Source organism: Syzygium oleosum, unplaced genomic scaffold (genome assembly GCF_021117445.2).
Source record: "Syzygium oleosum isolate NSW1041296 unplaced genomic scaffold, Sole_v2.1 Sole_v2.18, whole genome shotgun sequence".
Taxonomy (NCBI): Eukaryota; Viridiplantae; Streptophyta; class Magnoliopsida; order Myrtales; family Myrtaceae; genus Syzygium; species Syzygium oleosum.
Genome location: NW_026607502.1, coordinates 979,653 through 998,300, shown reverse-complemented (window position 1 = coordinate 998,300; position 18,648 = coordinate 979,653). Strand labels below are relative to the sequence as shown.

Genomic DNA, 18,648 nt, shown 5'->3' with positions numbered 1-18,648 from the left:
ACAAAATGTTATAGTGCCGGAGAAAATTGTCACATGGGTGAATAGTGCAGATTTTTCTACCAAGGCAGTGAGTAGAGAAAAGTTTGACCGGTGTATAATTGTATTGGGTCTAAAGAAGCATATGGAGTATTTACCAAGTGGGAGAAAATAGGAAACCTAATTGAATTAAAAAACTTTCATTTTTCAGGCTCAAACTATAAAAACCCTCTAGTTGCTTGGGGGCCCCCGCAACCCCCGCCCACTTACCGAGTAATGAGACTCCCGTACCTTTATGTCGATGGGAAGTATAAATCACACTTCAAAAATACCGTCTTCGGACCATCAGTTCTAGCTTTGAATCATTATGCTCGAAATGTTAGATTAGTGGATTACATTTATCAGTATGATAGTTACCTACCTAAAATAAATCTTTTTTTCTCGTGGTAAAAGAAATCCTAATATGGAATTCAATTGTGTGAAAATGCACAAGGAAAGAGCTTTCTGTGCCGGTGCTTGCCTACTTAGTGTGCCTTCGAAGAAATATGGGAATGAGAGAGGAAGAGAAAAAGAAGTTACAAAACTAATTTTGTTTTCATGCAGAGTTTCCAGTCAAGTCTTCCTTTTCGGTGGCAAGGAACTCATAAATCTCTTGTAAGCATCAAGAAAATCAATGGTCTATGCATTCAGATCTATCGACGTCACCGATTCTATTACATTGATAAACGATGCAAAAATAAAATCGAGACGATCCGTACTTGTAATGATTTAGACTTAAGTGAATGAGATCAATCAATTGAAGTTATCAATCACGTGAATCTCATGTAAGTGCCGCGAAGATCAATTAGATCTATCCATGTCATCCATTTCGTGACTATTGGGAAAACTCATTCCCCGATAGACATACTCGAAACATATTCGATCAATGTGGAAAACGTGCCCAATAACCATCAGTTTGTATCATCGATCGTACATGCATATCACATAACGAACATACCCAGAATTGTCACTAATTAAATGCCACTTTGCACTTGAGAATGTTCTTCGATCGTCTTTCGTACCCACTATGTTCCAAAGGGAAAATGGAGAAAACGTTACTTTCGAAGGGATGTGTTCTTACGCATATGAAAATCACGTTAGTTTTTGCAATGGGTGTTTACTATTTATAGTAATAATCAAATAACCACCTTGTGTGCCCTTATGGCTCATGGGCTGGGTTTGGCCCATCTTGGGTGGTCCACCCATTATGCCTTTCAATGACACTGATAAATGACGCAAAAATCTCTTGACTCGGCCGTCATGACATCTTTCAGCACCAATTATTTCCGGACAGACACACCAAATAGACAAAAAACAAGTTCTTGGTCATAGTCGCTGCGATAGACGATGACTCGGGTGTGACAGGTTCAGTCAGATCAACCTACTGGCTCAGAAAAAAAATCAATGATTCAGCTATGACCCGCAAAGGATCACAGGACTATACGGAATCCGAATCGAATCGAACTCCTAGCTCAGGCATTTATCGACCGTAAATTATGTAAAAGTGGGTCCAATTCCATATATCCACGAAGACCCAGTCAAACCGACAAACTAATAATTTGCTAAACGTGCTTGCCATCTGGGTCAGAACTTCAATTTGGATGCAAACTGTAATTCGAACGCTTGTTTCATCAGTATGATGAGAATATATCGACATCTGTCGTAAACGTGTGCAACAAACCATATGAAAATTCACGAAATGTGAGGTGTAAAGATATGTTTGAAACTTAAATTATCAGGTGATGAGAGTATTCATACATACTAAGCTACTATTTCTAATGTAATTATCTGATTAAGGTGGAACTTTAGTCGGGTGGCAGCATGATTGGACCCAGGGTTGGCAATTCATGATGATGTGTCATAATCGTGATTGTAATTCATATTAATTCGAATTGACCTAAAACATCTCGATTTTGATTCTACATGCCAAATAATTGAATTACGATAGAAAAATGTTAATTCCCCATCAACATTTTAAAGTTAGGCATTTCGTCTAGTGTCATTCAGATTATTTCTCTGTGATTTATGTTAGGGGTGAGCCAGTCTAGCACCTAACCCAAGGACCAACTTGCACAGTATTGGTCCCCAATTTTTGGGACCAATGACCAACCCTGTTGAGCCTGGGACCGAGGACCGGACTGGACCCACAAAGACGGTCAGGTTCCAAGGTTAACCAAGGATCAACCAATTTTTTTTTTGTTTTATTTTTTGTATTCCTGGACAAGACAAATATATTATTTCAAATTATATACCCATCAACAATGCAACATTGAGCAGATAAACTATGAACGCCAGTACATATCAAACATAAATATAAGATAAGCTAACAGTATAAAATTCACACTTGTTAAAAGCAACAAACCATGAAAATGAACACGTGAAATACAATTAAACCATAAGAAGTTCAAAATACCTAATATAAATCATGAATTATACAACTTCATATCTTGTTCATTCTTAAATGATCGCTTCAACTTCCAAACACTTGAAAAGAAAACAAACAACATACATGATTAATACTTAACAAAGTATGTTTGTCCAACTGAGCTGTGCTCCTGAGGTGGGAGGTCGAGGCGGGCGAGCGAGGTCAAGGCGAGCAAATAGAGTGAGGCAAGCCAAAAGGGTTTCTATTTTTTTTTTTGGTCGAATTAGGCTGGGTTTCTTTCTACTTTCTAATTTACACGGCGAACTGAATTGCATAAGAAAGAAGAGAACAGATGAGGAGGCGCTAGAGTTTAGAGTAGACAAAAGCATATATTATATGATATAATATATAATATAATGTAATATATAGTATTTACAAGGTTGGTTCGGATTGAATCAACCCGAAACTCCTATGACCGAGTACCAACCCGCATAGTGCAGGGGTCCTAGGACTAATGACCGACCCGGTCCCCCTGAGGACTAGACCAGGACCGGTAGGGTTGGGCCAGTCCAGGGTCGGTGTAGGGTCAACCTTGGATCGATACTCACCCCTAATTGTGTTTGATCTCGTGTATCGCAAACGATCACATGCATCATTACCAGTCCAAATGGAACCGTTCATTATGTTGAATATTCATTTGATTGGTGTGCCAAAGTTGTCGTGATCCACTGGAGTTGCCTAAATCCTCAACCGCCAATTCTTGTACTTGGTTCTATAGATTTTGAAAGTCTAAAAAGTAAAGAAAACTACGAAAAGCCATTAACACCACCAAGAAAAAGCCACGTCTACAATATGCTGGAGGAAGCCAATTCATTTGGAATTGATAAATAGATGCCCGTGGGTCAAACATGAACAAACCCACGACACCACATCATTGATGACATCCATGTATTCATGCTTGCTTTGCCATTTTATTTAGCTATATATTGCAATCGCATTTATTTACGCAAAAAGCCCAAAAAGAACACGAATTTTTTTAGTCTATTGACTTTTCTCATGTTATGTGTAAGTACTATTTTCAAAACTAGTTTATCTGGATATGGACTACACTTAACAAGTGTCCTAAAAACACGTGTGAACATGACCTAGAATATAAAAAATCGAGTTTAAAATGATAAAAAGTAGCGAAACAATGAAGCTCCGAATCAAGTTCGAACTTACATGAGAGATAGGGCTTAGACAAAAATTGCCAGTAACTTGCCTGGATCATAAGTTTGAAGTACTAAAATCGAGTCACATATATATATATACATATATATCTATATCAATATCTCATCTCCCCACCACCATAACTCCCCTCTCACTTCCAGCCGCTACCCCTTGCGGCATGCTCTCCTCATTGTTGCGGGGAAATTATCCAATCAGTCCTAAACCTATGGTATGAATATTAATTCAGTCTTAAACTTTTCAATTTTGATAATTTAGTCCTAAATCTGTATATGAAATTTCAATGTAGCCCTCCGATCAATGCTTTCCAGTATTCGCCGACGTGACAATGTGTCACGTAGGACGACCGATGATAATTAAACCGCCACATGAGTGGTTTCTGGCAAAAATTGACTAGAATGATTTTATTTGAATTTTGTACAAATTTTATGACTAAATTGACAAAATAAAAAAAATTAAGATTAAATTAGCATCTTGTACAATATGTTTATAATTTTCTAACGGAGTCTTTACCAACTTTCTACTGGAATTGTGCGGAGAGTTGGGTAGGATAGTGTCATGCCCCGAACCCCGCGAGCGCGCAACATCCTGCAATGGTCATTATGATGCGACGTCCCAGGACGCGTCGCCGACCCAACATTTTATCTTTTGGTTACGCATGCGGAAGCTAAACAAATATTCACCCAGACAATAACAGTAAACAAGGATAGATAGGAAAACGGTTTACAACATCGAAATCAAAACACCATTTTAACATTTACTTGATTAACCCCTGGGAACATTTTTACAAGCCCACTTCAGGCATTTCCAAAAAGTCTACAAAAAGATGTCAGGCTGGGGTCAATCTACTTCACCAAAAGTCAGCTTCCAGGCACCCCGAACCGTACTGGGTGCACCAACATGCTAAGGGCCTGAAAAATATTTAACAACCACAAATGAGATAAAAATCTCAATAAGTTAACGCCTAAGCCCCGTTTAGAAGGTCAACTCACCTCGGGGGTCCCTAACCAGGCAATACAGCATCAACAGCAACATTATTAAACAACCACAGGCATCCTTACCTCGCCTTGGTACACTCGTTGATGAAATGAACATGTCACATACTCAAAGCATTTAAATAGATTTCCCATGCATCAATGCATCACAGGCGCGCGTGTCTCGATTATAAGACAGAATCCACTTGGGCACGTCCCATACCATGCCTAGTAGTTTCTACCCTATAATCAAGCACTATGCATCACACGTATTCCAGTTATTATGCCCCCTCAGGCCACTACACATCAAGCGATCTGCAGCAAGATGGCAGTCTTCCGGCGTAACCGGGCTCCGTCCCGCCCCATCGGGCATGGCTACGTCAAACGATCTACAGTAAGACGGCATTCCAATACGGCAACATCAAACGGTCTACAGTAAGATGGTATCCCATAAGGAGCATCGAGTCCGGCCTCGGGCCGCGACAAGGCATCCGGAGTATCGGCAATCCAGATAATCTCCAGGCATCCGATAAATCAGGCATCGTCAAGCGATCTATAGCAAGACGGCTCCGACGTGTGACCACACGAGCACACAAGCATTCAGGCCAATTCTTATCTTTTCATTTAGCCAACACATCCATGAATCGTGCTCACATCAATGCCACACAACAATAACAAGTGGTCACACATGCAAATGGTCAATCGATTTTGTGAACCTCATTTTAAAACATGAATTCAACATCGGATCACAGCCAAATAAACATTATTGAAAAGCTAGGTAATTGCAGTTACTGTCTCTATTAGGCCGGAAATCAAAAGCCAAAGATTTCAAGTAAAGACCGGCAGGTTATGGGATTCTAGTGAAACTGGACAGATTTGCATGATTTGGGAAATCAACTTCAAAAGCATAGCAATTGGTTTCCAAAAATTATAAAATTCAAACATGTTATAAACAAGACCTTCAAAAATATTTTCCATGAAGAACACAATCCCAAAATCCTTATACAAAGATCACTTTTGATGACTCGGAAACAACCCAGAACTGGTCCGCCGGAACAGGGGAACTGAACCAAAAGAAATACTCGTTTTACAAATCAAATCCTTTCAAAACACTTTGAAATTTTTACACGTTGTAGACATGGATTTCATTTACAAATATTTTGAAGGAAGTATGGTTGAAATCGAACTGGAAATTTTTATAAAAATCCGAATAGGCACGAAGGTCACGGAATCCACAGTATAAAAAAATTCTGATTCGGTAAGAAATTGGACCTTCGTGTAACCCATTTGAGCTCAGAAAAATCTGAAATTTAAGTATGTTATAGATCAAAATCTTGTGAACAACTTTGATGAAGAACACTTTTCAAGATTCTAACCACAAAATGCTTTATAAAAATGGAAAACGAGGGACCGTACAGTAAAATCAGTTCTGAAATCAAGATAAAAACTCCAAGAAACACCTTCAACTTTGAGATCCACCACTTCTCAGCCATGAAAATACCACACCAAGAGTTCAAAACGACATCCAACATCTATTTCAACTTAATCTAGCAATCAAGACTCGCCAACACTCATTCTAGAAGTTCAAACGCACTAAAACATTAACTAGCTAAACTACCCAATGCAAGTTAAACATCCTAAACAAGGGATTAGATGCTAACTTACTCGTCTAAAAACGACGACAACGCGAGGACTACAACAACGACACAAGTTGTCCGTGGTGGCCTCGGCTTGACACGGCAAGCGGCAAACGGCGGTGAGCGGCACACGGCGATCTACGGGGCTCAATGATGGTGGCGTGAGGGTGCTGGTGGGTGAACGGTGGTGGTGGGGTGATTCGGCCGAGAGAGAGAGAGAGAATAAGAGAGAAGTGAGGAGAGAGAGAAAGAGGGTTTAAATTTAAATCAGGATCAATGGTTGAGATTTGTTCTTGATGCCCAAGCAAAGATCAAGGGCTAGGATGTGTTCTTGATGCCCAAGTTTAATCCAACGGTCAAGATCAAGCCTTGCCCTCCAAGTTCCATCTAACAGCCAAAATTTAATCTAACAAAGAGATTTCTAGAAGGGTAATTTAGCAAATAATTTTCGATGGCCAATTTGTAAAAATTATGAGGCGACGTCCTATAGTTCGGGTGTGATATCCTTGAGCACTCGACACGCAAAATCGGATCATAATTCGTGGCTGAAATCGATCAATCGCAACTATAGTTTATCTCGAACTAACGGGCGGTTGCTAGAAATAAATTTTTCGATAGTCTTTCCTCTTTGGTTAGTATTCCCTAGGTGATCAGGCCAGAGCGAGAATTAACTAATAGAGCGTCGATGAAATCACCATTTCATAAATCACCAAATTTGGTCGAATTTTCAGGATATCACAGATAGATACCGGATATTCGGCAAAAGAACACTACAAGTGCCATAACTTGTGTACGGCGCTCACTTTGGTGCCATAAGTTTTGTTTGGATCACTTTAGTGCTAAAATTTTTGAAAAACGATCACTTAAGTGCTAAAATTTTTGAAAAACGATCACTTAAGTGCCAACTCCGGTGCCGTACACAATTTTTCGCCGGAAATCCGACGTGGCATTTTTTTTTATTAATTTCTGAAGCTGACGTGGCTCGCCGGAGATTGGCACTTAAGCGATCGTTTTTAAAAAATTTTAGCACTTAAATGATCGTTTTTAAAAAATTTTAGCACTTAAGTGATCGTTTTTCAAAAATTTTAGCACTGAAGTGATCCAAATAAAACTTATGACACTTAAGTGATCGTTTTTCCTCCAACTTGGCACCAAAGTGATCCGAAAAAAAGTTATGGCACCAAAGTGATCTCCGTACACAAGTTATGGCACTTATAGTGTCCTTTTGCCCCGGATATTCTAAGATGCCACTGACATGGGAGGGGAATACAAATACAGTATCTTATCATGCACTGTCATTTAACTCGATTTCCAGGAGGTGATTGATCAAAATTATTTCAAGGGTTTTGTTTTGTCGGTTTTTTTTTTTTTTTTGTGGGACGGATTAGAAAAGGTATTCTAAACACGGCTATCCAATATGGCTCCACTCTCATGATGGTGAGGATGCTCTAAGGATTATTATGAGCTTGAATTGTTGTGATCCAAATAAGCAATCTGCTTCGTCCTGTCCAATCGCTTTGACCACTTAATCAGATTCTTGAGTTAATAGTGCTTTTAACAAATATCAAGATGATTTTATTTTATTTTTTGCCGAGCATATACTGATATTATTTGTTTGTAATCGGATGACACCTTTATAATAGGACACATCAGTCAGTTAAGATCCGAATATACGGTCTAATTCATTGAGACCAAATCTGTAATAGTTAACGGAGGGTAAATTTGTCACGAGTATACCAATTTGGGGTTTTTAGTTGTTAAAAAATTAATTCAGGGTAAATTGATCACAAGTGTACCAGTTTGGGGTTTTTCGTGGTATTAACCCTTTATTTAAATAAGGCTGGTGCATTTAAACTGAAACATACACAATCGTGTTAAAGTTAACGTGTGAAAGTGTTATGAAGAGAAGTTTCATATTGGATAATCGGGACACTATTGGAGCAGTTAATGGATCTAATATGCTTATAACTCAGCGAATTCATTTTTTAAGATAGTTAGGTCCGACTGGATAGGAATTCAAATTTGGGTTCCCCTTACAGATCTTCCCGTAATAAGTGAGGTATATGATATCTATTGTGCTTTCCAATAAGTAGTACCATGGCTGTTGTACTTTGAGTAATGGGGACCATTGCTCCTATGATCATAGAAGTCATATGAAAGCGATATTTGTAGGAATGAGCTCCACAGGAAGCACAAACAAATTAAAACACACAAGATGGTTGTAGTAAAATGCTGTAATGCTAAGGGATCTTGTAATTAAATCAACGCGAAATCACCTATACCATTGGGTCTTTTGTCGGGACTTGGCAAACAAAATGGGTACCCCTATGCTTCAGTGTCTAATGGTGACTATAGGTGTGACAGATAGCAACGATGGAGGCTACATGCACGGCGACAAGGTGCGGTGCAGATGGATACCTGAGTCCGGGTTTGAGGAAAGAGTTCGCCTAACATGAAATATTTAAAATGAACAAAGGATTTGTCACAATGCTCACACGAACGTGCCAGTGAAAGCAGCCCCAGATTGTACAATAGATGTTTTGAAGGAATTAATATATTTAGTAAGTTCATAACTCAATGGTTGAAGCTTTTGAATGCAAATGTGTCCATATGTTTCTTTTTACCCAAAGCAAGTCTATGCAAATTGGTTCAACTTGAATTCTCTCTTGGTAATGTTCCTCGTAACGAAATGGTCGTCCTTTTGCCATTACACTTTTGTTGAGCTTCCCAAACAAACCCTGTCATCTCAATTCCATCTGATTAATTCCTAGATCGCACATAGTCCCAATCTCATCTACGGGTGAGCAAAAGAATTGAATTGGACAAAGAACCATCCAAACTGGATCGCACCGGCCGGTTTTTGGGCAGTTCCCATGGAAACCGGTGAGTGCTAATCTGGTTCCTAGATCTAAGAGTGGAATTACCCACCTAGACCACCTAGACCGGACCGGTATAAATATATATTTAATTTTTATGTTTTTAAAATGCTAATTCTAGCTCTCACGCTCCCCAGTCCTCACTCTCTAAAAAAACCATAATTTTTCTCATCTCTCTTGCAGCTCGCTCTCTCATTCTCTCTCGTAGTCTCGCTATCTCAATCTCTCTCGCAGCTCGCCCTCTCTCGGAGCTTGCAGGTCATAGCGTCGCTTGCCGATTAGGATGTGAATTTCTCCCCTCACTCACTAACAAGTAACGACGCTCGTCGCTCCTCTCGTAGCCTCACTCCCTCATGACGCTTATCGCCCCTCTCCTATAAGTTCAAAACCCTAATTGCCATTTGCCCCTTTTCTAGTTTCTTCACTCAAGTCTCACGCCTCTCTCTCGCAACTCACTCTTGTAGTCACAGCATCACTCACCGCTTACAGCGCTCATCGCTCCTCTCGCATCCTCGCTCGCTCACGTCGCTTGTCACTCCCTCTCCTGTAAGTCCTCAATCCCCTCTCCGGCTAGAGTGGTCAACATGAGGAATTAAGTAGATACTTGACCTCAGGAGTGGTGGACCTTAAGTGTTAAGATGATTAAATTTGGAATTAGGAATGTAAAACACTCTAAAGTCAATGTAGAGGAGTTTAGGAGTTTCTCATTACTGTACAATCTTGTGAACTTGCATGTATAGCCATTTTTTGTTTGGGAAGGTACTCTCATTTGCATCAGATCATGGCCCTCGGGACTCTGAGTTAGGAATTTTCAGCAAGACACTTTTTTGTATATATGTAAAATACTCACATGGAGCTTTCCTTAAACATGATGGACTTTGAACGCACCTCCCCTTGAACATGATGGTAACTTCGCATAGAGCTTGAATGAGTTGGAATACCTGCTTATGGAAGAAAATTGAGAATGGAGATAAAATAATGAACTGCCAGTGAAACATTTTCCATTTCCAACCTCTCAAGACATGGCCGGTTATATGGCCACACCCGTTGCCGGACTGGACCGATGATCTGTTCTCGGGTGATTCCAAAAAATAATGGGCAATATCCAGTTCTCAATTTGTGGAAGATCATATTACTTTATTTTGTTGTCGCCCATTATTCAAGTTTCCCCTCAATGTACAATAATTTCTTTTCCACCTCGGGACAAGAGAAGATCCTTTTTGTTTGGTGCTACAAATACTAGTCAGACCTACGTCAGAGATGTCATCCAACAGACCTTAGTTGTCCGCTAGCGATTCACGTTTTGACATGACAGCTCCTAGAAGGAACCGGCTCAAAGTCATGTATAAATAGACCAAATTGGTTCATGTAATCTCTCATTCAAAAAAGCGAACCAAATTCTTCTCGCCCAAATCTTCATGGAGTCCCAATCTATTCAATCACTCGTCAATACGATCAAAGGAGAGATACTCCCCAGCATGGGCTCACACTCATTCCTCTCTCCATCACCATATGACACCGCATGGTTGGCGATGATTCCTGATCCTCGCCGACATGATCATCCCATGTTCGAGGGGTGTCTAAATTGGGTGCTACACAATCAGAAAGAAGAAGGATTTTGGGGAGATTATGATTACAACGGACATGAAATGTCCGACGGTATGGAGTGTCTTGCTTCAACCATTGTTTGCATGATCGTGCTAAAAAAGTGGCATGTTGGTTCACCTTCGATAGAGAAAGGTACCATTTGCATCACTTTCAAGTAAGCGCCGAACCATGGCCGTCACAAACATAATTTTTCTTTATATACGTGATTACTAACTGAACTCTCTACTGAACTTTCAATCCAAGAGCTTTGTTCACTTTTCAACCCATGGCCTGACTCACCAAATTGAACGTGGTTTATAGTTAAAATAAAGTTGACCGATCACCGATCGAATCTAAGTTAGCATGGACATGAGACCTCTCATATTAAGAAAGCATATAAGAGATGATGCAAGTAACTATTGTGTTCGTTTTCTTATTGAAATCAAACAGTCATATAGTTCTTCACAAACTCTTCTCAAATACTTCTCCATTTTTCTGGATTTTTCATGTTTCAGGATTAAAGTTCATTCATGAAAATGCGGAATTGCTTCTTTCAAGAAACAAGCATGGAAAGTTTCCTCGTTGTATCGCTATCATCTTACCCGGAATGGTTGATTTGGCATGTTCTGTTGGTTTCGAGATCATATTCCCCGAAAACACAGAACGTGCACTACAAAAAAACATGAATTTTGCCATGGAAATTTGCGACGGGAAATTTTTCATCTCTAATTTGCGACGGAAAAAAAAATCCGTCGCAAATTTGCGACGGAAAAAAAAATCCGTCGCAATCGCAAATTTGCGACGGAAAAAAAATCCGTCGCAATCACAAATTTGCGACGGAAAAAAAAAATCCGTCGCAATCACAAATTTGCGACGGAAAAACTAAATCCGTCGCAAATTTTTTTCGGAAATAAAAAATCCGTCCCAAATTTGCGACGGAAAAAAAAATCCGTCGCAAATTTGCAACGGAAAAAAAAAATCCGTCGCAATCTCAAATTTGCTACGGAAAAAAAAAATCCGTCGCAATCTCGAATTTGCGACGGAATAAAAATCCATTATAAATTTACGACGGAAAAAAAAACCCGTCGTAAATTTGCGACGGAAAAATAAATCCGTCGCAGATTTGCGACGGAACTCTGAATTTAGTCCCCCGCCAATCTCTCAAATCTGCCTGCCCTCACCCCGGTTTTTCTCTCTCTCTCTCTGCTATTCCTCAGAACCACCCCCCCTCTGCCAAACACCTCTCCGTCGCTCCCTCCTCCCCTCCGCCAGCCATGATGGCCACCCTCACCGCCACCGCCGCCGCCGCCGCCGTTGCCTCCTCCTCCGTCGCCATCCGCCCGTTCCGCGCCCACAAGCCCTCTCGCGCGCCCCGCCGGGATCCGGTGCTCCGTCACCGAGGGCCCCACAATCTCCCAGCCGAACAGAGTTCGTCCCCGGTCTCACCTCGAGCTCTGGAGCTCTTCCCAGGTACGAAACGAGCTCGCTCCCGCGGTCGTCACTGGTTTCGTACAGTGACTGTTCTTGATGTTGTCTTTGGTTTCGTGTGATCAGCATAGGGTGAGGTTGGGGAAGTACAAGAGGGATGCGGATTCGTTGCGGAGGGAGGGGGAGAATTCGCAGGCCGTGTGGAGCCCTGATGCCAAATTGATTGCCGTTGTGGTGAGTTCGAGATGTTTTTATGGATAGGTTTGATGAAACATGAAATGATCCGGTCGATTTGTGAGTCGGGCAATTGCAATTGATTTTGCATTTGCATTGCCGTTCTTGATTCATATCTGGTCGGCCTATAACTATGGATTGGTATAAGTTCATTTTTTGGGATGTACTCGTGTACAAAACTTACCTTGACTGCAATGCATCCGCAAAGGATGGTGCTCAAAATGAGGGCTGGGTGCCCTGATGTAGATCTCTTCTTTGGCTGTTCCAGTTAGAAATTCTGCGTGTCGGTTGACTGCTGTCACTCTTCGGACTGATCTTTGTAGCTACTTAATTTTGGCCAAAGGGGTATCGGTATGACCCTTTAGATAATTATCTCTAATAGAAGCTAGAGAGGTGATGCTTGTCAATTGTGCCTATTGTTAGTGAATCCGAGCATTCTTTCCTCCTTCCTTGGTCTTGCTTTGACTAGTAAAATAAACTACCAGTTGCTTCTTATATTATCCCCTCGAGGGCACCTGGTTGCTTCTTATGACGTGTTTTCATATTTTTTGCAGACGACTTCACTCTATCTTCATTTATTTAAGGTTCACTTTTCTGAGAAAAGAGTACAGATTGGAGGGAAGCAACCGTCTGGTTTGTATTTTGCGACTATTTCTCTTCTCCTCAGCGAGCAGGTTCCCTTTGGAGACATGAATTTATCTGTGTGAGTATTACGCTAATGTATTTGTGTATATGCTGGAAATCTAAACTTGTGCCTTAGTGGACTGTGGGCACGCCATTGTCTTTATTATTCCCTAAACTCGGTTAAGTTGTACAAAAATCACATAACATCTTATAAGTATATTGGTTTTGCTCATTTAAAATAAAAAATATTAAATGAACAAAGCAGTCTAGAAACCTAGTGGGCATGTTTGATGAATGTTTACCGAGCTTATGTCTCTTCCTCAGGAGCAATATTGTAAGTGATAACAGGCATATGCTGCTTGGACTCTCTGACGGATCCTTGTATGGCATTTCTTGGAAGGGAGAGGTATGCTTTATCTTTTTTACTGGCTATTTACTTTCAGGATCAGAGCTTTCTGTAAGACGTTGGTGCTTTGATCTGTTCAGCCTGAAGAGGGTTGTCTTTGTTGATTATGATTTAATTTCTCTCTTTACATCATAATGTCTGCGCAGTTTTGTGAGGCTATTGGACTTGACCATCCCATACGAAATGAGAGTGATAAAGTTACTGACTTACCACATCCTGTAAGTAATGGAATTGGGTATAGTCTTCATCGAGAAATGGAGAGGATGTTTGTGAGTTTATAGGGTAAATGGGTTAGGATAGGGTGCTTTGCAAGTGTTTGATGAATGAGCCAGTTCTCCAATTTGCGAATAGACGTGCAATTTTGGACTTTTTTTATGCTGTTGCGAATAGCGAGGCGAGGCTCGAATCGGCGTGAGTTCTTTCTTGGGTGTTCTTCCTTTTTTTTTTCTGGGTGAAAGGAAGAAAATGGAGAGGACAAAGCTATCGTTGGATAGATGCTCAAGAACACTCAGACTTCACTTGCAGAAGGTAGTGCTTCATGTGTTAATTTTTTTGAAGCTTTCTTTGGATAGATGCTCATTCTCTTGCTTGTCACTTCAGAACAAGAATGCAATCGCCAGTTGACAAAGCCTGTAACTGATGAAAAGGTAGGATATGGTTCTATGTATTGTTGATATTCACATTGAGGCTGGCAATGAGAACCTTGCCAGAGTACAGTTGTGCTATTTTTGTGCATATTGGTCATCACTTTTGTTTGTTTGCAGATGGAAACAAGAAAAGCAGAGCTTGAGACTAACCTTGCAACTAATCTCAAGAGGCAGAAGTAAGAGTATGAGGCTATTATATCCTCATCAGAGACTGATTTGCATGAAAATGAAGCGGAATCAAAGTGGCAGGAGCTAAAAGATATTAAATCATTGGTCATTGATTCATTTCTGTCGTCATTGTTTATTGTGCAAGATTAGTTATTATGCAAGATTATTTATTCTCTCATTATGTGTACTATAAAGATAAATATTTATGTCATTCTTGTGGAAAATGTAGATGAATGTATTTCATTTTCATATTATTATAATATTTTGATGTTATTAAGTGCTTAATCAATGTTAAATATAAATTTCAGAAATTAATTTTGCTTTTAATTAAGTTTAAAATCGAAAAATAAAATAAATGATTTTATCGTACGATCACAAATTATAAAAGTTCGTTACAAAATTAAAAGTTCGTGCATAATTTCCGTCCAATACATTTTGCGACGAATAAAGTTCGTGGCTAATTTTGCGATGGATTTTGCGACGAATAAAGTTCGTGGCTAATTTTAGCACGGATTTTGCGACCTTGACACGAATTTTGCGACTAATTTTGCGGCGATTTTTATGGCATTTTGCGACGAATTTTGCGATGGATTTTATGCAAAATTTGCCACGAATTTTGCGACGGATTTTGCGACGGATTTTGCCACGAATTTTGCGACGGATTTTGCCACGGATTTTGCGATTAATTTTGTGACGAAATATTTGCGGCTTAACTTTATGATAATAATGTTCGTGGCTAATGATTTTGCCACGGATTTTGCGACAATTTTGTGACGAAATATTTGCGACGAACTTTACGACGAATAATAATGTTCGTGGCTAATTTGCGATTAATTATTTTTCCGTTGCAAATTTGCGACGAAATTTAATATTTTCCGTCGCAAAAATTTGCGACGACCTAGTAGCGACAGAAAAATTCCGTCGCTAAATTGTCATAAAAATGATTTGCGACGGATTTTTGCGATTTTTCGTCAAAATCTGGCGCAAAAACATGTTTTTGTAGTGGTGCCATTGTAGATTTATTGAGCAATCGACAACAAATTCTCGAAAGGTAATTTTAATACTTTCCTTCTTTATTGGTCGGAAATTATCGTATGTTTTTCTTTTTCAAGTCAACCTATTTTTGCATTTTGGGCACGATACTTTTAAATTTCAGTACTCATATAACCCCAACCATTTCAATCTAGTTCAATCTCAGTCGCTCGACCAAATTGCGCTCGTCCTTATTAATGAGTCTCACCTCTTCCACTTGAAAACTGGGTAGCATGGAAGAAGCGTGACCCAATTGCTGGTAGATGTGATCCAAAGGCCCGATATCGACCAACTCGTCCGTGTGTTTGTACTAGTTTTGTGCTAGTTCTGAATTTCAATTTTTTGCTTTGACTTGTTAATCACCCTTTAGGTTTCTTTTCTTATTTTGTTAAAGGAACTTACTATATAAAGAAGAAGATTTCTTCATCAGTCGACCAACTTAACAACAATTAATTGTCATGGAGAGAGACCAACCAGAATTTTGGCTCAATGATAGTAAGTCTTGAAGATTAGACAAATGGGTTTTGAGAGCCTCAAATCTAAAAGCGCAAAAAAGTTGTTTAGGGGCCCAAAGCCAGCCACAACTCCTATGTTTTTTCCTTCTCAGACACAATCATAACTTTTAGGGTTTTGGCCTTTTGCAGGGAAGAACTTGTCGACAAGAACCAATATTACCCATTGTTGTCGTATCTTGAGGCATTGCCTCCAACGTACAAAATCAGCCATGAAAGCATATTGAAGCATCTGGACAGCGACGGCTCTTTGTTTCAATCACCCTCTACAACATCAAGTGCATACCTAGCCACCAGGAACGAAGAATGCTTGGCTTATCTTCAATCTCTTGCTTCGAATTGTCCTTCTAATGGCGGTAAGTGAACATTACGTTCAAGAAATTTTCAGATGCTCTTAAACCATGTCGTTCTTAATTCCTTAACTAATTTCATTTCACCAAAATTATATATCATCATTTTTGGAAAAGAGAATAAAATATAGCATATACCATCGGTGTAAAGTTTAAATAATTATTTATTATTTTTATATTTTTCTTTTATACCCTTCTTAACTCTTGAATATCTTTTGGCTTTTCTTGATGATTATGGCAGTTCCATCTGTATATCTCGTGGATGAAGAGCTTCCAAAACTTTCCATGGTTTATCAACTAGTGAGATTAGGGTTGACTGAGTTCTTTGACCGGGAGAAGGATGAAATTTTGGCACAAATCTATCGGTTAGTAAAAGTTTCCAAGTCTCTATGTTGTTCTCTAGAAAATCCGCTGCTAAAAAAAAACAGAGAGAGTAGGGGACGGACAAAGCTGTCGCCTACTATTGCTTTTGAGGTCACCGAAATTGTCCATATGACATATCTTTTTTCAGGAACTACAAGCATGAAAAACCAATCACGAAATCAATTCATTCAATCGCTGCTGAGCTATACAAAGATTGCTTGGAATTCTGGCTTTTGCGCATGCATGGTCATAGTGTATCACCATGTACGAGTTGCAAGCTTTACCAGTTCCTCAATCAGTTCCTTTACCTTGGGGTCTTTCATGGGTGATATTTTGAAGTGGTTCCATTAATTTCAATTGTATTCTGCATTTTGCAGCAAGCTTTTGTTGGTTTCTAGATCGTGAAGAAGTTCGAGATCACATCGAAAAACATTATGAATACTTCTCAAGCGTGCTCCTTAAAGTTTATAGAGCCAGCAATCTTATGCTTCCGGATGAACATCAACTTCAGAAAGCAAGAACTTTCTCGAAGAAGTTTCTCGAGAAAATCGTTTCCGGAGGAACGAGAGATGAAAGCATCGTCTCGTCGAGTCATCGTAGAATGGTTAGTGTAAAAATTGGGTACTTCTTTTCGTTCTGTATAATAAGTTACGATATCGGTTAACGCTTGACATGTCCATGTAGATTGAGCACAAACTAGGTCTTCCATGGATGGCTCGCCTCGACCACCTGGAACATAGGATGTGGCTGGAGGAAAAAGATGCTTGTGTATTATGGATGGGAAAATTTTCTTGCCATAGGTATTAATGTCTTAAAGAGGAATGTTGCTTTATTACTATGCTATAACATGCAATTGACTTTTTGCTTTTCTTTGATTTCATTAGGTCATCACTGGCTCATAATCAAGATATAGTGCAACTTGCTGTGCAGAACTTTGTACTGAGATAATCTGTTTACAGGATGGAGCTTGACGTAGTAAAAGGGTATATATGCATATGGTTTAGTTAAGTGTTGTTAGTTAGAAAATAATTATTTATAATGGCTCTTCATTAATGGATGAGTTCAGGTGGTCCGAAAAAACCGGACTTAGCAAGATGGGGTTCGGTCGAGAGAAGACATTGTACTCTTATTTTGCTGTCACCTCTTCCGTTTCTTTGCCTTGCAACTCCGATGTGCGAGTACTGGTTGCCAAGAGCGCAATCATAATAACTGTCGCCGACGACTTTTTCGACATGGAAGGTTCATTAGAGGATCTGGAAAAGCTTACCAATGCAGTTCAAAGGTACGATTATCACCTAAACAATGTATTGTAAGCATTTCTTATTTAAATCATTCAAACTATCAATATCCTTCTTGAGATAAGAAGTAGATGGAAAAAAAGTGCGTCCAACAGGATGTGAACCTATACCAAAGGCTTAGTATTTGTCCAACTCTAACTTACTATTTCTAAAATTTATATCAAGAGGTGCATTCACTAAACCAAATGCACAAGGCGACTCTATGCCTAGATACAAAATTAGTATGTGTATGGTTTCTATACTCATCTCCCATGGCATCACAGTCCATTCGATTAGTTACCCTTAGAATCGCCTCTTTCTATGCGGTACGAACATTATACTAGGTGGGACGGTGAAGTACTAAGGGGGCACGCAAAGACCTTATTTGAAGCCCTCGATGATATCGTCGCCGACTTCAGAGTGAAATGCTTCAAACAATCGGGGAAGGACGTCAAGAAAAACCTTCAACATATAGTACGTCTCATGTTCCCACATTACACTTCTCTTTCTTTACTTTGCTACATCGAGCAATATTTCTCTTTTAAATGGACTAAAATGGTGTGTTTGGTTCGAAAGTGGGGCGAGACATTTCATTCGTGGCTCATGGAAGCGAAGTGGAGTCGAAGTGGAGGTGCGCCTGTGACACCCGAGTACCTTGACGTGGGCATTATGTCTAACGCAGCGCACATCTTAGTCCTTCCCTCGTCGTGCCTCGTGAGCCCCACGACGCCGTTGCATCACCTGTGGTCCAACCCCTACCAGCCCATCACCAAATTGCTCATGGTCATCACTCGGTTGTTGAATGACATCCAAAGCTACTCGGTAAAGGTTTTAATGTCTTGAGGCTATTTGACCTGTTCAATATGATAGAGCTAAGTTTGACCAATGGCCAAGCAGCTATAGTTGGCCGGTCTTCCCTTGGTGGC

General features: G+C 39.9%; 1 pseudogene; it reads left to right on the top strand.

Annotated features, from left to right (window-relative positions):
- LOC115686577 (S-linalool synthase-like) overlaps nucleotides 1-18,648 on the top strand; it is a 67,741-nt pseudogene that overhangs the window by 48,234 nt on the left and 859 nt on the right.